General features: G+C 37.2%; 1 protein-coding gene across 1 annotated transcript in view; it reads right to left on the bottom strand.

The window, feature by feature from the left end:
• The window catches only part of phtm (cytochrome P450 enzyme phantom), a 104,595-nt gene that overhangs the window by 55,270 nt on the left and 25,091 nt on the right, over window positions 1–24,234 (bottom strand). The window lies entirely within an intron of this gene.

Here is a 24,234-nt window from a genome sequence, read left to right as displayed (position 1 = left end):
TAGCTGGACTCATTTTGGTACCAGCATTTTCACCTTTTAGAATATCACAAATTGTTTTCAATTGTTTCAAGTCCTCATTTGCACTCACTACCCGTTAGCACTTTTCCGTAACAGCTCACCCCTTTTCTCCTAGCACTTCCCTCATCTGCTGCATAGATTCCTCGAAGATTTTCATGGATGCTATAATTGTAATTGTCTCTGGCAATGCACCATAATGTGCAAAAGTAAACTTGAATAGCACAGGAGTTTTTTCACTTCACGAATTGAAGCCGCTTCATTTTCTGGAAGAGCATCGATCACCTCACTGATTTTAGCATCATATATAGCTGCTGATATCCAGGTTCCCTATCTCGTCAAGACTGGTTGCTGAGGTAAACTAAGCTCAATCGCAACTTCCTGAAATTTTCGTGTTCGAGAGGGAGGTTTCAGAAATATTTTCTTTGTGTTCGAAATCAACCTGTCCACTTCAGCAGTCAATCATGCACAATAAATGTTAACCGAAAGGCAATATCCTGACTCAGCATGAAATACTTTTTTCTTACACTTTTCTCCTTCAGCAATGTTGAAACATGCGTGAGTTCAATATTACTTAAATAAGGCGAAAATTATTCACATCATAAACGGAAGAAAAATAATTTATATACACATTTTTTTTTAAAAAAATGTCAAATTTCATTGAAAAAGGCAAAAAAAGGCATTATAATTAAAAATAGGCACTGAGGTCCCAAATAGGTAAAATAGGCAAAATGAAAAGGCTTCCAAAACATTCGAAACAACATAAGAAACGTATATCCGGAAAAAATTTATCAATATATGCAGTAGATAAAAAGAGGCATTTTGCCAAACTTCCGGGCTCTAATAATTATCTTACACCGCCCTTGTTACGAAAACGCTGAACTCAAACTGACTTAAATGACTCGCAATGTTCGTTAACGCCCACAACAATCAAAGGTCATTGTGTATATTCAGCCGAATTTGACACCCATAGCTTTACCAAGACACAACTCAGCGGGGTCAACACGGTGGCAACGAAAAGAACAGACTGAAGCAAAATGAAAGGGTTATTGCGTGCGTGTGTGTTGAGACATGCTGTTTCCCGTGTTTCTTCAAGGAACGATAACTCCGGCTGTAGGCGGCGGAAATTCATGGGACTTGGACAGTCAGGTTCAAAATGTCGTGCCCCATCTTATGATGAACCTTAAAGTGGCGAGTTTCATGAAAACTTCTTGCGCGCAAGAAAAAATACAGAACACGGCGTTTAATTTGCGCGCCGCAGTTTCCTAACTGTACAACGTTGCACACCTGCCATTCGCTGGTCGCCAAGGACACGCTCTCAGTAGCTCCGCCCGATATCGCTTCTAAAAACGTGCGTCGTATAGATGTGTGGTCGAGCCTTGGGGTTACTTGGGGAATAGGTTGACAATGAGACAACTAAGGGGATGCTTTGCACTGGTGGATAACCAAATGCTAAGCCAGAACCATGGCTTAAAATTAATATTTCTTTATTAAAAATTAAATAATAAAAGTTTTCCATAATCTTATAAAGCCACACCTTCTGCAGTATTTATTTTTGAATAATGGGTTTTCCAAAAGCAACATTTCGTCGGTCGTTTACGTTAAGCATGTCTAATCCTACCAGAGGGCTTTAAATAGCCAAAGCAGAGCCGTAGAGATTTCAACGCCCTCCGCAACAAATTCTGTGACATGCTTGGGACATATGTTTGTATTCTGTGAGCTCAACTCTGTTTAATATCCATGCGCAAAACAGCAACCCTCGGGCAGCGAGCGTTGAAACAATTCTACAACTAAACTCCCTCGTCTCGCTCGCTTTCTAAAACAAAAGTGTAAAAAGTTGGAAATGCATATTTGTTATTATTTATTTGTGTCCTATGGGGTAATTTAAAATGTGTTTCTATGTTGTTGGTACATACTAAGTACAGTTATCAAGGCATATAGACAATGCCTTAACGCTAATAGAACAACTTTGTAAAACTGGTGCATGTGCTATAAATACAAATAGAAACCACGTTTTAAAGGAGTTCAACATAAAGCAGGGTTGTTCAAGGTCCAGGAACCCGAAAATTCTATTGGGTTCAGCTGCAGGACAGGAAGCTCTTTGCTAGCACAATTTAAATTCGGTACAAATTGCGTATTGTTTCATTGGAAAAAGGTTCCTGGACCGAATTTAAATTAATCAGGGAAAAAGGTTCCTGGACCGAATTTAAATTAATCAGGAAAAAAGGTTCCTGGACCGTATTTAAATTAATCAGGGAAAAAGGTTCCTGGACCGAATTTAAATTGATCCGGAAAAAAGGTTCCTGGACCGTATTTAAATTAATCAGGGAAAAAGGTTCCTGGACCGAATTTAAATTGATCCGGAAAAAAAGTTCCTGGACCAAATTGTAATACTTTACAGATTAAAAAGGTTCTTTGCGGTCCAGAACCCATTTACGCTTGCTGATTTTCTCTCCTGGACCGGAATTGAATTTATTTAAAATTCCTGGACCTTTAACAACCCTGACATAAAGGTTAGTAGTTAACCAGGCGCTCTTACAATTGCGTCATACAGTTAAAACTCTAGTAGGTACTGACATGGTCGTGACAATAATTAAAATATCGCCTACGATTTACATGCTTGTGCCAGACTGTTTATGCAGGGCGGAGCTTCCGTTTGCTTCACGCCGCTCTACCGACATTTGTTTTGCATCTATTAATACCAACAGGCATTTCCAATCGAAGATCCGCGTGCGTCATGAGTTCGTCACTCTGTGGCTTCTCGGATTGAGTAAATTGTTTACAGTCGCAGGTTTTCCTGAAACTTGTTTTCGATTTGCGAATACCTTGTCTCACGGGAGCAGGAACATGTGGAAACTTTCTAGGAGAATGCCGCAAGAACACCGGCGTTACATTTCCACTGTTTTCTGGTCATTGTTCAGTGCCACGGTAACGTCACTGACCTCATGAACTCCAACAACAATGTTCTTGGCATCAAAAATTTGTTTGTGAAGTTGGAGCTGTTCTTTCCGAATCGTCACAATCATCATCTTCTCCTTATTAATCTCTAATTGTTAAAATTAATATTTGTATTAACTAGTAGCTGCATTGTTGAGATGAAAGAAAGACAATAACCTTATATTACCATAGCAGCAACATACTGTACACTCATCTGAATTAATACTCCGGCATTTTGCTTCTCTATACAGCATATTTGCAAAAGATACAATTCAACCTACACGTGCATCAATATACGCTGTATAAAACACGACTTACTACTAATTTCATTGACCCTGTACATTGGGATCCATGAGTATTACCGTGCAAATTGTCCATGACTATTTTCATTAATTTTTCTATTACATCCTGTGTGTTTTTAAGCGATGGATTTTTATGCGTGCTGGTGCAGAAGTTGTCAACAGCTTGTCTTGAGTTTACATTTAAGTCTTGAAGTTCTTATTGGGTCAAATAACGTGCACGAACATGCTGATGGACAATTTGCACGATAATACTCATGGGTCCCACTGTACGCACATCAGGGGCTTTTTCTGTGGAGCCCGTATTTTACACACACACACACACACACACACACAGTCGACGCAATTGAAATCTTTACGTGGTTATCGCGCGTGGCAACTATGCCATTGTTATACTCCGAAATAAACAAAGAACAAAGTTGGAGGTGTCTCTAATCTTGTGATTGTTCAGTGAACAACAGCCGACAGTGTTGTGGTTATGCTTTGGTTAACAGTCTTTACAAGGGAACCAGACAAAATGGAGTCTCGGTTGTGGTATCCGGTGCAAAGAATTTATCTGTGTTACAGAAGTGTGCAGTTTCGTCAAATGTCAAATCAGCTGCAACACGAATCACAGACATTGTGCATACCTTGTTGAAGCAAAGTCAAGGCCCGAGTTTTCTCTTCCATTGTCAACTTCATCCTCCCCATTGTCTTCTTAGGCAGAAACAACGAAATGACGAAACTACACACTTCTATAACACAAAGAAATTGTTTGCACTGGATACCGTAACCGGAACTCCTTTTTCTCTGGTTCCCTTGTAAAGACTGTTAGCCAAAGCATAACCACAACACTGTCGGCTGTTCTTCACTGAACAATCACAAGATTAGAAACCCCTCCAACTTTGTTTATTTCGGAGTATAACAATGGCATAGTTGGCACGCGCGATAACCACGTAAATATTTCAATTGCGTCGACTGTGTGTGTGTGTGTGTGTATACACACACACACACACACACACACACACACACACACACACACACACACACACACACACACACACACATATATATATATATATATATATTTGCAAATGTGGACTATGCAACTAAGATAAAGCTACACATTTTGAAATATGATCTTCCATTTAATTCGTGGTTATTTCGTAAGGCAAATTTTTGAACGGTGTCTAAGAGAGTAGTCCCTCAGCTCTTTCATCATTTGCTATAATGGCAAGTGGCTATTTATTCTGTTTCCGTGTCTATTTACCCTTTGATTTCAGTTTCCACTTTAGTTTTCCTTCTTGTCCTCCCAGGTAGGAAGAATGTCATGCATGCGCAGCAACATGTCTCCGCAGCGAGAGAGACAACACGCGAGGACACGATTTTTCCCGTCCGATGTGCAATCAGTATCACAGTTTACGCTCCAGTAGCACGTATATTCATGAGCAGGAAGACAGGTTTGTCCGGGCCCTCCTTCCTGAAGACGTTTTGCATTCCTGCAGCTTCAGACGAAGGCGTCCAACACGCTGTTGCTGAAGGGAGAGTCATTTAGAATCCCAGATTCTGGTTTTCTTCGCAGACGATTTCCAAGAAGCTTACTCTTGAACGACAGTGTTCATAATTTTCCTTGTTCGCAGAGTAATAAGTTTGAAAGGAAACCGATAGTTCCTGTAAAAGAGGGATTTCCTAGCAGGGTTGTTAAAGGTCCAAGAATTATAAGTAAATTCAATTCCGGTCCAGGAGAGAAAATCACCGAGCGTAAATGGGTTCTGGACCGCAAAGAACCATTTTGTCTGTAAAGTATTTCAATTCAGTCAAGAACCTTTTTTTTCTGGATGAATTTAAATACTTTGCTACGGTCCAAGAACCTTTCTCCGGATGAATTTAAATACGATCCAGGAACCTTTTTGCCGGATGAATTTAAACACTGTCCAGGAACCATTTATCTGGATGAATTTAAATATTACGGTCCAGGAAACATTTATCTGGATGAATTTAAATATTACGGTCCAGGAAACATTTATCTGGATGAATTTAAATATTACGGTCCAGGAAACATTTATCAGGATGAATTTAAATATTACGGTCCAGGAACCTATTTTTCCGGATGAATTTAAACACGGTCCAGGAAACATTTATCCGGATGAATTTAAATACGATCCAGGAACCTTTTTGCCTGATGAATTCCAACACTGTCCAGGAACCATTTATCTGGATGAATTTAAATATTACGGTCCAGGAAACATTTATCCGGATGAATTTAAATATTAAGGTCCAGGAAACTTTTATCCGGATGAATTTAAATATTACGGTCCAGCAAACATTTATCCGGATGAATTTAAACACTGTCCAGGAACCATTTATCTGGATGAATTTAAATATTACGGTCCAGGAACCATTTATCTGGATGAATTTAAATATTACGGTCCAGGAAACATTTATCCGGATGAATTTAAACACTGTCCAGGAACCATTTATCTGGATGAATTTAAATATTACGGTCCAGGAACCATTTATCTGGATGAATTTAAATACGATCCAGGAACCTTTTTGCCTGATGAATTCCAACACTGTCCAGGAACCATTTATCTGGATGAATTTAAATATTACGGTCCAGGAACCATTTATCTGAATGAATTTAAATATTACGGTCCAGGAACCATTTATCTGGATGAATTTAAATATTACGGTCCAGGAAACATTTATCCGGATGAATTTAAATATTACGGTCCAGGAACCATTTATCTGAATGAATTTAAATATTACGGTCCAGGAAACTTTTATCCGGATGAATTTAAATATTACGGTCCAGCAAACATTTATCCGGATGAATTTAAACACTGTCCAGGAACCATTTATCTGGATGAATTTAAATATTACGGTCCAGGAACCATTTATCTGGATGAATTTAAATATTACGGTCCAGGAAACATTTATCCGGATGAATTTAAATATTACGGTCCAGCAAACATTTATCCGGATGAATTTAAACACTGTCCAGGAACCATTTATCTGGATGAATTTAAATATTACGGTCCAGGAAACATTTATCCGGATGAATTTAAACACGGTCCAGGAAATTTTTCCGGATGATTTTAAATACGATCCAGGAACCTTTTCTAGGAAATGACATAAAGAAAGAAGCAGAGGAAGAAAATTAAATGGTCTTAGCCCACCCATCTACCCACTCAGATACTTTGCTTCCCAAATGGGTTAAAAGAGAGGGCGAGAGGGATGACGGGAGAGAGAGAGAGAGAGAGGGAAAGTAGAGAAGAAAGAGACAGAGAAGAATAGAAAGAAGTTGAGAAACTGAGGTACAAAAAGAAAGGAAATGAAAAATAGATACATAAAATAAAAGAGAGAAAAGAGGAATGAAGATAAGAGAGAAGAAAAGAACGCAATAAAGAAAAGAAGGAAGTAAAAAGTAAAGAAACGAACAAATATAAGAGAAAGGGAGGAAGATAGTGAGAAGAGTTAGATACGTAATATAAAAAGAAACAAAGTGGAGGAAAGAGAATGGAAGGAAAAACAGAAAGAAAGTAAAAAAAATAGAGAAACAGGAGAGAAAAGCGAGATGAAAGAAAAATAGAGGGACAAAATTAAGGAATAAAGAAAGCCAAAATTATAGGGCAGACGGTTTAACCTGGCACAGTTCGCGCCAAACCGTAGATTTCCTTCTGCCAGCCGATTTTCCCGGGCGTCACGTGAGTGTTTTCAACCATTGACGAAAGCCTAGGAGACAGCACGTGCTTTGTCCTCCGCCTACCAGGAGTCGGCGCTTCCTTCACGTGTCCTTTGTTGCCATATTTGCTCGCTTGCGCCGAAATCAGTGGCAACAATGTTCTGCAGACGACAGAGAAGGTTTTGGCGGGAACCGTGCCGGTTGAACCTTTTGCCCTATAGAGAGATTCAACAGAGTAGGAAGAAAGGAAGAGGGTTAAAGAAAATAAGTATGTTAGCAACCATTAAAGCAGAACATAAGTCAAAAATTTTCAAACCTTTGAAACATTTATAAGTTTTGAATAAACCTGTATTCATCTTCTAAGTACCTTAGTATCCATCTTCAGTATAATTTACATAACCTTAATATTATCTCATGACCTCATTCCTTCGCCACTCTTTAAAAGTATGATGGACAATCTGCAAAGTGGTAGACTGTGCTAACAAAATACGCCCAGTAAACGAGCACGTACTGTTTCACCTATCGGGTACCCCATTATTATGTTCTTGCGATCACCTGAGCAGTCGACCTTGGTCCTCGGAGGAATGCTGAAGCCGGCCGACAACACCCTCAATCGCCTTCTTTTTCTCTGTCGACAACGAAAATAGGACCTCCTTCCGGTTATTCATAGGAATTACGCAACAGAAGAGAGGAACTGCTTGGTCAGGCGATGAACTGCTCATTACAAGGATCTGTGCGGCTTTAAATTTATTTAAATGAATCTTTAAAGATCATTGATTCATATTGTGGTCGTAGGGATCCATTTCCCAGTTCCAATGGTGCAGGCCACCCAGCTTGCAACAAGCGCCAAAACTAAATGCTAAGAGCCAGTGGCTCAGCAACATATCGCGAGGCCCCCGTCCGTTCTTGAAATTTGTCTCGATGTGATACGTCAGCAACTTATCATATTCAAATAATGATAATAAATTGCTGACGAAAATTATATTTAATAATTTCACTCACCCTAAAAGTGTATTTCTCTGTTTTGAGGAAGTTGAAATCTGAAGCTGTAGGACAGGTCCGTTACCAGCGAAAGTGACATAGGGGCCATGACCCCCCTCGAAATATTATAATGTGAAGATATAAAAACGTACGAAAATAACATTGACGATTTTTCAGATTGTGCAAGAATTTCGATTTCGTCCTTGCATACATGATTGGGCAGAAAGTCAGGCTCTAGAAGTGTGCAGTCTGCAACACTGACTAATTTCTGTTTTATAACCATTGATGCAAGGCTACAAGACATCCCGATTTGGTCGAGACAGTCCATTCTTTTTAATCCCTGTCCCGACATTTTTCAAACTGCAGTTGTGTTGCGAAAATATTTAGTTTTTTCTGCAGTGTGTTACACCCCTGATTTGATGTATTCATTCAAATTATAACGTTTAACTAGAATTTAAAACCAGAAGAAAAAAATAATGTTTTAATTTTATTACTCACAAAATGTAACCTTTTCAATAATTTTTCTCACTCCCATTTATTATATTTTTCATATCATTCATTTTCACCAAAAGTTGTAGAAAAGCGACGTGTTATAAATTAAATCATCAATTTCATCTTATCATTCATCTTCGCGAAGCAAAGTAAAATAAGACAAATTAATCAAATAAAATCGGTTTTGTCATTAAGGGCGGTTGCACACCGGACGAAACACGAAACTCGAGTCACGTTGCGACGGTTTGCGACAAAACAACGAATATCTGGGGAATCTGGTCTCGCAACAAAACGATCTGTGCATACGTGAATCCATTCAATTCAGCCACAGACATTTATTTATTTATTTATAGAACTTGACACTATAGGCAAATGCCCATTTATAGTGTTGTATACATATCATAATACGAGTAATTGACACAAACATATAATTCATACATTACTCTCTCATGACATGAATATATATATAATTGTATATAAGATGGATACATAACTCTGTGATTACATAATTATAAGTTATATACAGTAGTGGCATTAATTCTCGACACTTTTAGTAAAATGTTATTTTTTTTTAAATCTCGAATGTAAAAACTATATTCTGTATAGAAATATTAAACAAGTTTAAATGACATCGTTCAGTAACTTCAATAATTGCATCTGAGTGCAGCATTGTAGTCTGATTATAATTGTTATTGTTATTTTGAACCAACAGAACGCTTGTGTGCGATTGTTGTATAGGAGGTCAACTGTGAGCATCATTCAGTAACTTCAAGAATTGCATCTTACTGCAGCATTGTTGTCTGATTTATTGGTATTTTCTGTACTGTACTGTGGACCAAGTGTGGGCCAGCACCTAAAAGATGTTCACTTCACAAAGGTCAGTTACCAACTGCTGTAAACAATGAAGCTCACACTTGGCCCACAGTACAGTACAGAAAATACCAATAAATCAGACAACAATGCTGCAGTAAGATGCAATTCTTGAAGTTACTGAATGATGCTCACATTTGACCTCCTATACAACAATCGCACACAAGTGTTCTGTTGGTTGAAAATAACAATAATAATAATAATAATAATAATAATAAACTATGTCATTTAAACTTGTTTAATATTTCTATACGGGTCATTCCACGTCAAATCATCCAGGCCATGTCACCCACCATCCCCGATTTTGATGAAATTCGGTATACTTATAGAACTTTTGATCCTTATTACAAAAATGACAACTTTTTTAAAAAATTGGTCAAGAGGTTCAGAAGTTACGCACTTTTTAAAATCTCAGTGTACGCCACATGCGTCTCTACATTAGGTTATAAACGATCGTATCTTCCCTTGGGTTTGCCGTAGAAACTTCAAGTTTGTTTTCTTTTGTTCAGAATAATATAAGCTTTCATTTAAATAACGTTTCAGATGAATGCATCAATAAACATGTATTTTTATATATAGTTTTATGTATTTTTTTAGAAAAATAAATGACTAACTTCAAGAGCAAATTTCATGCAATGCTCCCCCTTCAATTTCCCCCCAATTTTATATGTAGGTAGGTCAGAGTACGTACTAATGCCTGATGGAAAAATTGGGATGGGCGGTTCAGAGACAGGGTGATAAAAAAATAATTTGCATAAAATGACATTAAAAGTAAATCTTATTAAAAATGCTTATGTATTTAGCACAAAGCCAGAAGTACAATATGTTTCAAGCTACAATATTCAAAATTTATGTTCACTATGTGTGAATGTAAGCATAGGGTTAACCTGGTAGGGGCAAAGGGAAGCACTTGCCCTCTCCCAAATTTATAATTAATTTTAAATTTGCAAGTAATAATTACAGTGGAACCCCAATTTAAGTTCCTCGATTTTACATTTTCCTTCATTTTGCATTCAATCTTGGTGGTCCCAACATAGCAAATTGTTTAGAAATTCTCCAAGATCATACATTTTCCCGCGTATTTAGTTTTTGAGCTTGATCTCCTGGATAACGCAAAATCGAGGTTCCACTGTATCTAAGTTAGTTTCAACTGTCTTCAATTTTTTTAACATTATATATATTATATAATTATATATATAATCATTATTAACATTCCCAAGTTTAGCAAATTTATCTTCGAGAACATTCTTTTGTGCATTTTATATCAATATGGAAGTTCTTTTTTGGCTACTCTTCATGGGGATACGTAATATGAAGTAAGCATTAATACTACACATTTGGGCTGATTGAAGTTTTTTCAAATGGAGCTTTTTCGCCACATACCACAAAAAATATCCTTGTGACGGGATGGTTGGAACAGTAAAAATTCTTCTATAGTATAAAGCAACACGGTAATTATGTACCAATTCCGTAGAAATAGTATTCAAGGGATAAATTTCTTAGTAATGATCTAAGGCGAAATGACAACAACCCACAATACAATGTGTCAGCGATTGCAAAGTACTACAACAGTACCAGGAAGTATGCACTAATTTGAATTTACAGGTTCCGAAAGTTACTTTTTACAAGTAACTGAGTTACAGTCAATCGTTAAAAAAGTTACTCAGTTATTGTTACTGGTACTTTGAAAGTAACTGAGTTTCTTTTACAGTTACTGTAACAGTAACGTACTGTTAATGATCATTGATTTGTGTAAAAGTTACACAATATCAACGATCATGAAGACTTCCGTGTTTTACTTATGTTTCTAGTACATAATATGCATTCATATATTTACATTATTACTGATAATAAATGATGGAAATAACAGTCAGCTTTGCTTGAACGATTATAGTTAAAAAATCATGTGTACGTTATTGACCACGTTATTTTGAATATGGTGTCATTTATTCCACTTGCACCTATTTCTTTCTCCTCCATTCCAAGTTCAACAAGATCCAAAGATCCACTCCCTCGACAATGACTTTTTCCTAGCTGGACAACATCCCAAACGAACGCAGCAGTCTACCAAACACAATGGAGTTTTCACATACAATTAGAAATGAATTACAGTAAAGCGTGGATGTTCTAAATTTAGCATGCAACAAAGCATAGCTTCCTTGCCAGCAATTCCAAGAAAAACCTTTCACGTAGCATCCGGAGAAGGTACATATTTTATTTTTATAGTCTGGAACAGAATTGTCCAATTTTGCTATTTCCCTACCGCAAAAAATAACTCTGTTATCGTTGTTAACGTTACAGGTACTTACTTTTACAAGTAGCTAGTTACAGTTAGAATTTCTAAGTAAAAAGTAACTGTTACTTGTAACTTTGTAACTAGTTACTTCGAAACACTAGTTGTTTAACAGTCAGAGCAAAAATAGTAAGTGCTGATGTAATATGTTTTGTATAACTGTATGGTTTGACTTTTGTGAAGAAGTGGCATTCCAAATTCCAACTGTAAACAGTTATGTAGTAGCATGTGTGTGCGCGACTCAAACTTGCTTGTAGTATTGCTTCAAAAGTCGACATGAAAATGGAGATGCAGCTATTAAATTCTTGCATCCACTTGGTCCATCAACTTCCTACTACTGGCCAAAAAGTATGCTGTATCCAGTGGACATCATCAACACAAATGGAAGGACATATTTACTTAGTGATAAGTCAAATACTTTAGTGTGTTTGAAATGGTCAAAATATCCATCTAAAATGTAAAGGGCACAAATTATAGTACATAAAATTTTGGCAATGCATAGAGTACAATTTTTAGGTACTATATTAATGGGTGTAACTTGGGAACTATCTTTGGGTTGAGATAATCACGAAGTTTTCCATCGCATAAAAATAATGTCCAGGATTATTTGATAAATACATTTGAAAAATCACAATTATTACTCTTTATTCATTTCTTCCTCAAGTGCCAGGAGGATCACAAAATATATTTAACTAGTAAATTTTAATTAATCTATAAATTTGGGAGGGGGCGAGTGCTTCCCTTTGCCCCTACTAGGTTACGCCTATGTTTACATTCACACATAGTGAACATAAATTTTGAATATTGTAGCTTGAAACATATTGTACTTCAGGCTTTGTGCTAAATACATAAGCATTTTTAATAAGATTTACTTTTAATGTCATTTTATGCAAATTATTTTTTTATCACCCTGTCTCTGAACCGCCCATCCCAATTTTTCCATCAGGCATTAGTACACACTCTGACCTACCTACATATAAAATTGGGGGGAAATTGAAGGGGGAGCATTGCATGAAATTTGCTCTTGAAGTTAGTCATTTATTTTTCCAAAAAAAATACATAAAACTATATATAAAAATACATGTTTATTGATGCATTCATCTGAAACGTTATTTAAATGAAAGCTTATATTATTCTGAACAAAAGAAAACAAACTTGAAGTTTCTACGGCAAACCCAAGGGAAGATACGATCGTTTATAACCTAATGCGTGTCATTCAAAGTAGAGACGCATGTGGCGTACACTGAGATCTTAAAAACCGCGTAACTTCTGATCCCCTTGACCAATTTTAAAAAAAGTTGTCATTTTTGTAATCAACATCAAAAGTTCTATAAGCATACCGAATTTCATCAAAATCGGGGATGGTGGGTGACATTTTTAAAAAATTCTGGATGATTTGACATGGAATGACCCATACAGAATATAGTTTTTACATTCGGAATTTAAAAAAAAAAAAACATTTTACTAAAAGTGTCTAGAATTAATGCTACTACTGTATACACCCACACACAAACATACGTATATACATGTACCATTGTTATGAAGGTATACAAGTATATAATGTTGCCTAAACAACAAGATGATTACACAGATTTACATTGTACGAGATTTATAATATTTAGGAGAAGATACAGACTTGAACGAAGTTAAGGCATGGTGATAAAAACAATTCAGTGATTAACGCATTTGCTCGTATAAATAATAAATACATTAAAAAAAGATAAAAATACAAAAGGTTGACTTAAAAATATATAATGTTATTTAGTTCATAATGTTTGTGGTATTGTGCATATTGTATGGGCATCCTGTTTGTTTTACTCGTGATTACGGAACTATTACATCATAGTTTTTTTGCGCTTTTATGAAGTAGGTCTGGAGTTCGGATTTAGATTTTAGGGTGCTTAGAAAGATGTCCACTGGGTAACTTTATTTTGTAACTTTGTTAAATGATTTACACATTCTTCGAATTGGAGCTGCATCTGCAGATTTCGTTCGGGCTCTGGAAATTTGGAATAGCTCTTTTCGCGGCTTTACTTTGCTGTGCGGTACGTAAAAATTAATTTTCGAAAGAAGACGTTCGGAGTCTATTTTATTTGTGAGTAATTTGTGCAGAAAAAGTAATTCATGGATCTGTCTTCGGCTGTGAAAGGAATCTATATTGAGAAAACTTCTTAATGCTTCGCTTGGAACATATTTAGGATAGACGCCGGATATTTTTAGTGTCAGGAACCTAAGAAACTTGTTTTGCACTCTTTCGATTTTGTCTATATGGGTTTGGATTTGTGGAGACCAGACAACAGATGCGTATTCTAGTTTTGACCTTACATAATAGTTGTATAACATTTCGAACGTTTCTTTCTTTTTAAATTCGCTTCCCATTCTCATTATAAAACCAAGGTTTCGATGCGCTTCGGTTATTATTCGGTCCGTGTGTTTTTTGGAAACTTAGATCATATTCGAACTGGACGCCCAAGTCTTTATAGTTAGTTACTTTCTCCAAAATGTGGTTATTGATTGTGTAACGATATGAATAAGGACGTTTTTTGCGACTAAAAGTCATTATTTTGCATTTGTTAAGATTAAGCATTAATTTGGTCTCTTCGCACCATTTCGCGAGGCAATTGATATAATTTTGTAGTTCGGTTGCGTCCTTATTGTTTATAATACTTTTATAAATTTTTAAGTCGTCTGCGTACAAAATTGTTTCGGAGTGTTGAAGTTTTTCTAATCACAGATCGGAAACTGAAGCAATGTCAAACCAACAATTAAATAAAGTAATTTAATCGTACATTCTATGGCTAATATCGTATTTTCTAACCAATCATCTTCTAGAAATATATTCAATTCACAACATATAAACTGATACATTAATTCTGCATACGCATTAGTACACTGATTCAGCTGTAAACTGTTGTAGAGTGGGGTCCACAAGTATAGCTCGGCAAATTGTCCATGACTACTTTCATTAATTTTTCTCTTGTTTTGATTGATTGATTGAATTGCTGTTTTAAGTCCACTTTATGCACAGTAAGGCTAATCGGGACTGGACCTACAGTTTAAAGTGGGATCCGAATCATTATGTGACTCCACCGGGTATCGAGTCAAGCGGGACCCCTTGAAATTTCTCTCTTGTATCCTGTTAGTTGTTAAGGAATGAATTTTTACTTCTGCTGATGGAGAGGTTGTAGCAGACTATTTGGTGTTTTGTTCGAATTCTGGAAGCTCTGATTGCGTAAAATAGAGTAAACGTGGTGATGGAAAATTTGCTTGGTAATACTCATGGTACCCACTGTTCCATCGTTACCCGCTTCCCAAATTATAAAAGACAGACCTAGTCCTATTGTGTGCATGGGCGAAATCTGCTATCAGATTTTAGCTAACAAACAAAATGGCTCGTCGTGTTGCGTTGCGTTGTATCGGATCCAGTGTGCGACTGGCATAACAGAAACAAATTACGATTCCCATGCAAAGATGGTTTGCAAGAGCGCGAAACGTGTTCGCATAGCAAGGAGTTTGAGGATGTTGCAGGACAGCCACAGCAACACCCCGAGGCGTGATGGCCACCTGATTCATCTGCAAGCAACAAACGCCACGACCTTGACATCCACTTGAAGCACGTGGTAGGTCTTGTTGCATAAGACATTCATGCAAGAGCTCCTCCTAGCGACAGCATTGCCATTCGAGGAGAAGTTTTTTGAAGCAATAAGTCCCATCAGGGACGGGGGAAGGAGTTTCGCACGTTTTCCTTCTAAAGGGGTGGAATTTTGGGGGAAGGTGGGAGATGTTAATCTCTGTTCATACTTTACATGGGTCAATTTACCAATAGATAATGATATTAAAAACGTATCCATATAAGAATTCATGCAAGAATGCTTTGAGACATGGATGCACAGTGCGTGTCTAATTGTCATTGCGCGATTAGCCCAAGAGATGTAGAAACATGTAAGGATGTAGCTGCTCCCTGCAGTTTCCAACATATCGCAAAGTCATATGGGAGAACATTCACAATCTTGGCCATTTGTGGAGGTGGTGTGATCCGCACCACACTCCGGCCGCTTTTATCCTCCAGGGTTGACCCTAGGGACTCAATTATGAGAGGTTGGGTGAATCCCAGAGCCGCTTCATGAAAGCACATTGCTACGTCTGAAATCACCCTCCCCGGAAATCAAATCCGTCTCTCCCGCGCGACAGGCAGGCGCGCTACGACTGCCTCTAAGGGACAAGCGATGTAGAATAACCCAAATAGAGACGACATTATGCAATACTTTAATCCTAATTTATATTGTGTAATGAAAAGGTGTATGGGGGCTTGATTTCTATTCTTCATGTGGCATCCCTTGTGTTAGGGTTAGCTTTAACACGGAGGGAGCCACATATTGACAAGGGCCGAAACTACGACAATTCCTATTGGTTTAATTGCACAACCGCCCATTATTTTCCCATGACAATTTCCAGCAACCGGAAGGTTACTTGGAAGGGGTCATTGAAATGTTGTTCTTAGAATTGATATGGATGAACATAAGGTTTTATACTTGAGGACTACTATCGAATTAAAAAGTATAGATAATCAAGGTTAGACTGCAATTAAGAACTAACCAGTAGGCCTACAAAAAAAACGAGTTACATCAAAATTTAGCTTATTCAATTCTGCGTTAATCTATCCTAACCAATTTTTTTCGAATATACCTTATATTGTTTATCGTTCTGAGAGCAAAAAGAAGGGCGGTTTTTTTTAGCTTTGCAAACGATCGCTCTCCTTGATACTCTATAAATCAAAAACTGCTTGTCCGGTCGCACAGTGTGGTATTTTCGTAAACTAGCTGGACAAAAGTAAATTTTCGCATTTGGCTACATGGGTTAAATACTTGTTAATTTGCAAAGGGGTTGAACCATATTACATGAAACTAGGCTTTGTATTCCAAGAAATCACACTGAACAATAGAAAAAAGGTCTCACTAGCCGACCACCTGAGTTCCGCCTGCCAAGTGCTGAAAGCGATCGCGTCATTCGTCTGAGTTTGCTCGATGAATAGGGTCTGTTTCTGTGTGCTAGTGGTGATTGTGTGGTGTTCCTATTTGCTTTCGTGTTTCAACGTAAGGTTACATTTGTTGGTGTATTATTATATGTTTTAGTTTAAGCATGAGCACCATCAGAAAATGTCACGTTTATTTCTGCATGAGAAAACGTATAAGTCAGTTTGGACTAGAGTTTTAGTACATTATATCGCATTATACAGATCTGTTATCCTAGTTTTCTGAGAGTTACTTGTTACCTACACAAATGATGTTAATTTGTTTGCGAATGTTTGCGACACTCATACACTTTTTTTTTCATTACAGAATGACTACGCAAATTTCACGGCGGAATTTTTTCGACGTGTGGTATAACTTTGGTGTGTGTGGTATATATTTGTTGTACCTCTATATATTTGTACGACTATGTAGGTTCTTGTTCTTATATATTATCTTGAATACTTTTCGTTTCTTCTGTGCTTTGGTTTCATTGATGTTCTTAACCGATTTAACGCCAAACATTGTCATATATTTTATTATTATAATGAGATATTTTCTTGAAATATATGTCTCAACCCTTGGCAATGCTTTTGTATTTCATCTACAACACTTTACAGCATATATAACTTACATATTGAAGGCTAAATAATTTTGTCCAGCTAGATTACGGGTCGTTACGAAATTTTAGTATGGTGCAAGCAGAAAGGTTTTAAACACAATTCTTAATTTTCAGATTTTTTAAAATTTGCCAAAAATCCGTTATCAATTTTATGAAACAACTTTTTCTAAGTATTGGGTAGTCCTACAAATACAATATTGGTCATGTTTAGAAGCTCCTTGAATCTGTTTTTAAAATCCATTATCACTGTTAATTTACATTGTGAAATCGATTTTATACAGATTTTTATTCAACGGAGTAAAGATGTATGTGGAACGTGCCAACACCGTAAGCACCAACTCGCAGTGCCAGTCCGCAGTTTCCACGGTTTAAAGGACATCGCTGTATGAAATACCATCATCCGAAGGTAGAGTATCATTCTTGTAAACTGATCTATATCTGCAGGACTTTTCCCTAGGTATTAATAGAACATCAACAGATTAGAACCTCTCACTTACTACCTCCATCCTCAATATGGACATTCATATTCAGAAAATCTGAGTATTAGGTGTGTGTGTGTTGTAGATGTTCTGTGCCTGTGCTTTGGTTCTACCTTAGTTAAACATCAACTCTCAAGACATACCCTATGCAGTTCTTGCTTCTCAAGGTAGTGCTTCTCCTCTCGACTCTGTTTCAGTTTTTGACATTCATTGTACTTCAACTCAGAATCTTTGCATATTTTTAATATTTCTGACCCGCACTGCAGTACATTCCACAAAAAAACACTTTAGTAAAGCTGCTTCGGTATTTCTTTCCGAAACCCAAAGTCAATTTTGATGTGAATGTGAACAACCTTTCTCTTACTGAAAGTCTAATATAAAATGCTTTAGCCACTTCATTTCCTGACTTAGCACACCTTGGAAACCCTCTATTCTAATAGTTCTTGATTTTCAATTTATGTAGTTTTCAATCCTTGGATAAACATACAGGCACAAAACTTGACAGAAGTAATGTTCTCTAATACTCAATTTTACTTATCATCTCCAATGCCATGTGTCATCATATATTTTGTACCCAACAATAACGTTGTAATTGATAGGACGCATTCTTCATTTGGATATTTGGCAAATGCAGTCTACGCTGCACATCCTAAAAGTACACAGTTGATATTGATACTGAGGATTTAGATCAAACCTACTGTATAAGTATATAATGAAGACATAGATGGAATACAAAAATCACAAAAAAATCAGATGGATGGGGGACGTCGAAAGAATGGGAGAGTAAAAATTGTCAAAGAAAATAATGAAAGAAAGAATGTATTCAAAGGGGGATACCAAAATGGAGGGATGAAATCATCCAGGACCTTAAGAAGATGGAAATAAGAGAATGGGAGAGAACAATACAAAATAGACAAGACTGGAGGCACGTCGTGAAAGAGGCCAAGGCCCACCAGAAGCTGTAGAGCCGGATGGTAAGGTATACTGTATAAGTTGCAGTAAGTACTCAAACCGACCTTCACTAATATTTGGAACATCTTGATAGATTATTGTAATATATCAGCATGCTATAAGCATTAGTGAATGTCTGCAATTCATTTCTGAAACGAGTAACTCGCAAGTAATAGACATAATTATGTTGAAGTAAGTGTTGAAGCTTTCCTGGCGACGAATAATGACGATATTCTCAGGGACTATCGACCAGGTGAGTTGTGGAAAGGATTCCAAGCTCTCGAGAGCTAACATAGAATCACTTCTACCCCGAAGATGAAAATCCTTTCCACAACTCACCTGGTCGATAGCCCCAGAGAATCTCTTCGTAATTATATTATGTGCGTTTTTCCTAACAAAAAAAAACGCACTGGAATTCAGGCTAGCAGACTTTTATTTGTTATTTCCGGTGTATCCCACTCCCCAAATAGAACGGTAAAACCCACTTTGGGAACCATTATGATATATAGTGCAATTAAGCCGTGAAAAACATAAAATTTGCATACTAGTTACAATTTTTCAGGAATTTAACCCATTTTTGAACGCACGTGAAATTGAATACTCCCATTTAGCCCTTAATGTTTCAGTAAAGCATAGAAAGTGCCAATTACACTTTTAACACCACGGAGTATAATTCCTGCAGGTAGGTGCAACTTGAGCTTCTGCCAAAATGCAATCGTGTCCTTTTCGTGACCTTGAGCGTGTCGGCATCAGATTATCTACACGAAGGTTGATCCGGCCACAAACATGTCTTCTTCTTCATCTTCTTGCCTTCTTCTCTTCCTCCGCATTACTAACCAACTCACGGCATTTCGAGCGTGTCCAACAGTGTTTTCCTTTGCACCGTGATTTCCATTTGCACAGCGCAGGCATGCAGATAGCTTGAAGAACTGAGGAAAACAAGTTATAAATTTCCTTCCCACTTGGGAATCTCTCTCGTCTTCATAAAAAAAGGCGAGGAAGACTAATGTGTTTCCGAGCAGGTTCTGGCCAGGGGAAACTTCTGGGATATGAGCATTACGTCACAGCAATAAAAGTGGTTGCTCTCGGAGTGAACAAGGTAATTGAGGGAGTAAAAAAAATGAATATGCATAATGAGTAATGTATACTTACAAACGACATCCCCGTCTAGCATGTATGGGAGCGTAAGGGACTTATGGAACATTTAGAGTTTGCGATACATTTAAATATACAACAATTATTTAAGGTATTGTGATGTATTATATGATTGATTAATTGATTTGGTATATTTTGCTTAGATTTCCAGCCACTTTTGGCTAATCGCGATGATGACATGAAATTGAAAGGACATTCAGAAATATAAATAGACACACAGAGGATTATAATGGCTGCGAGCCCAGACTTCAGACCCTCAGTAGTCTGCAAAATTCAATCCAGAGTGCGATGTATCATTTGAACATTGCTATCTGATACAATACTTATCTTGCTGACCAATTAAAATTGGAAGATAAAATATGTGGATAAATATTTAGTATAAAAAAAAAGTCCACCATTGAAAATTTCAAAATCGAAAACCGTACGATGTGACAACAAAGCAGGACAGCATAGCAAACCTCACTACGAAAAAATAACACCACCAGTACGTCGAAGTCTTAGTGATGTTATAACAGATTGGTGTGTTTACTTATTTTTTACGAATAATTACAGATAACTTTTCACTGATGCACATTCTTTGCTACTGCTTCATTTGTCAAAATTTCTATTGCCGCAGATAACTTCGAAGGAAATTCTTCACAGTTTGTAACACTGTCTGTAAACCAGGATCAAATTGTGGCAGTCTTCCCGACTCAGCTTTTAGCTTGTGGGAGATTTTGAAAGCAGCTGATTATATTCGAAAAATAATCATACATAAAAGATATATAAATATTTTCATGGACACTAACTATAATTTATTGGGGGAAATTTATCAATAGGCCTATCGAAATGCAAAGTTGCAACAAGTGGTTGGACGAAACATGTCGACGTATCTGGCGAACCCAGAAGAGATTGTATAAGGGAGAGATCCACCATCAGCTCAGTCTGCCCTTGGAATCTCCACTCAGTCTACACTCAGTCTATTTTATTATATTTTTTTTGTTGTTCTTTTTTTTGAATGGCAGCTTATAATGTAAGTGTGTTAAAATTTCACTGTCATTTCAATTTTTTCAGAATAAATTCTGAAAACACTTGGCTACAGCGTGTTCCAGTATTCGTTCTTAATTTGTGTTTGCGTTTATTAGAAACATTTCAAGAATGAAGAGACAACGTAAATCATAATATTGCTTTTTACTTGAAAATATCTTAACGTGTTCAATAAAACGATATAATTCTCCACACACTCTACAGATAATAATAAAAAGGAAAATAATAAGGACAACATTAAAGATAATAGAAATATTGGTAATTAAACGCGTGTTCATTTTTTGTATTGACTAGGTAGATGTACATTGCTGAATTTTGAATGGATTACGCCGAGAATGCCACGTGGTTCATTCGCAGCTTCAGGCGACCTTGAGTATTGCTGTAAAAGGATTTACTTTCTATACAAAATGAAATCCTTGCCATCAGAATTGGAAGTAGGTTTTTCCGAAGAAGATAATTTCGCCTGTCTGAAATCCTTTAGCAACATGAGACATGCTGAGGCAGCAGCCGCTATCCGTTTGTTCACGAGAAGTATTCGCTGAGCCATTACTTAGAGCAATCACTTTTATTGCTGTGACGTAATGCCAGTGGCGGATCCAGAAGTTCCACTTGGGAGGGGCGAATTATAGTCGTGTCTGACCTCACCGAGAATCAATTCTAACCTGAATTTGCACTGTTTTATATATTCTATATACTGTAAACACGAACCAAGTTGATTTCCATGTTCTAGAGATTGGAGGATGGGGTCCATAAATAGGGTCTAGAGCTGGAATAGATGGTTGTTCTTATTATTGTATGTCTTTATCATAATTCATCCCATTGCCACTTACACTGAACGATCAGGTATGTGGAGTAAAGTGAATGAACAGAGAAAAGAAGAACAATATAATCAAGTGGTGTTGGGCTCGAGTCCCTTTTGAGGTGAAGGTTCAGTTCCGATTACCCTACCATGAGCGTGAAGTGGACTTTACTATTTTTTTAAAAAAAAATAGCCACAAGCTAGTTGAACTTGATGATATAAGACAGAACCTTTTGAGTCTTCAAAAATATTAGGCACAATAACATATCCAAAACTGGCAGTTGGGAGGGGCGATCGCCCCTATTGCCCTCCCCGTGAATCCGCACCTGCAATGATCATGTCGCAGAAGTTTCCCCTGGCCAGAACCTGCTCGGAAACACATTAGTCTTCCTCGCCTCTGTTCTATGAAGACGAGAGAGATTCCCAAGTGGGAAGGAAATTTATAACTTGTTTACCTCAGTTCTTCAAGCGATCTGCATGCCTGCGCTGTGCGAATGGAAATCACGGTGCAAGGGAAAATACTGTTCGACACTCTCGAAATGCCGTGAGTTGGTTAGTAATGCGGAGGAAGGCAAGACAAGATAATAGTAAATAGATATGTTAGTGGCTTGCATGCATGTTTTTGTGGTGATCTGCATAAAATTCTCATATTGCCAGTTCAAAAGTTGTGCACTTGAAAAGAATATCAATCACATTCTGTTTTGTGTGATCCACATACATGAACGAAATTCTTGCTCTGACGGTGGAGGCCAGATCATGAAGTTGTATTTCGTTCAAACTGGTGCGAGCGGCCCGATGTTCGATTCCCGATTAGAACGTTAGAATTTCGGTATTTATATACAGGGAAGTCAAATGAAAACTTTAATTTGTTTTCGTCTTTTATCCTGTATGTAGTGTTGCACAAGTTTGCTGAATTTTAGTATTTAACCATTGCTGCTTCACACATATTTCAAGTTTTGAGTTAGTGCCTGTATATCTCAGGAAGAAGAATCTTTGGGATGGCCCAGGGCCCGGATTTTGATGACCTAAAAATATTTGAAAAATGACCTTTAAAATGACAAACAAAAATCCTGTAAAATGACCCAAAAATTCATGCAAAACTCAATCTGCTTATTGAAAAGACAAACAATTTAACAATTGCTTCTTCACCTTTGTGTGTTGTATGGACTGTGAATGAGAAACTCGACAATGTTGCATTTCGCGATTTTCAGACAGGCTTTGTTGCGCTGGTAGTTAAACACAGAGCAAGTACCGCAAGATAACATTCAGACAAAACAGAAATTGTTGAACTTCTTATGTTTCAGCATGCAATCACACATTTTTTAAAAAAAAATACCTAAAAATGACGCAAAATTTTAAAAAATGACGTAAATATTACGCAAAATTTTAAAAAATGACCGAAAAATAAAAAAATGGTAAAAAATTGACCAAAAATGACCCAAAAAATTACATTCTTCAACTGAGGAGGGTGTTCAGGATTTCGGTACTAGTTAGCAATGTCTACCTTGCACCAGTTAAAAGATGAAATGTCATCAAAATCCGGGCCCTGCGCCATTGCGAAGGTCTTTACACCCATCTGCCTGCGAAGTGAAGCCGTTGTCGCATTTCTCCCTGAATTTTCATTTTCCAGAGAATTAGTATAAGTTTAGGCTTCCAGTGGGCAAGAAACCACTGGTCTTCACTGGTGCAAGTGTGTGAGGGAGGCGCCATGTTTGAAAATGACGAGAATGGTGTTGTAAAGCTCACTTGATCAGTGTTGCACCCTTGAGGTCGTTTTGCAAATATCAGTTAATACCTGAAGTACAGTTTACCTGTATACAGTCTGTCATATATTTTTTATAGGACTTTTAAATTTTCATTCGACTCTCCCTCAAGACGATCGAGAAGATATCTCAAAGCAAAATACTTTGGTCACGCAGAGACAGCTGCAAAAAGTGTCCTGATGCAATGGTCGTCTTTGTCTGCCTATCGCTATCCATTTATCGAACTGTCAAACAATTTATCGATAAATCAACTATCGATATCGAAATTTGATGGAATAATAGCTCAACGCAGCACAAATGACCAGGAATAACAATCGATCTAAGAGAACCAGTCATGTCGGATAATAGCAAATGTGAACATCAAAAAAAAAGAAGTATAAGACTTAGAAAATACTAGATTAACTTGGCATAAATTATTTGTAGGCCACTGACGTACGCAGAGGGGGTTTGAAAGGGATATAGCTCTCAGATTTTTTTTAAAATAAAAAAGAATCAAATGAAGGCAGTAATGAAGATGGAAAAACTTTAAATGGCCCGGATAATCATTTTTGTATTTGAATAACTTTTAAAACGAAAGTTTAAAATTGTAATTGCAGCTCATATCTCATGAAAATAAAACATCAACAACGAATTATCACCGAAATTCATTTACGGATTTATGATCCAAGCAAATATTTAATCTTACTCTGAGAAGTGGAGGTTAGATTCATGGCACTGAACTGCGTTCACATTCAGTTCTAGCCTCCCCGATGACGCAGTGGTTGCGTCGTAGCCTTGTTATCAAGGGGTTCCGGGTTTGATACACGGTGGAGGCACATAGTGGTTCGGATCGCACTTTAAGCTGTAGGTCCAGTCCCCGATTAGCCTTCCTGTGCATAA

The sequence above is a fragment of the Lepisma saccharinum genome, chromosome 7, assembly GCF_977018435.1.
Source record: "Lepisma saccharinum chromosome 7, izLepSacc3.1, whole genome shotgun sequence".
Taxonomy (NCBI): Eukaryota; Metazoa; Arthropoda; class Insecta; order Zygentoma; family Lepismatidae; genus Lepisma; species Lepisma saccharinum.
The sequence above is the reverse complement of the archived record's forward strand: the minus strand, read 5'-3'. Positions and strand labels throughout refer to the sequence as shown.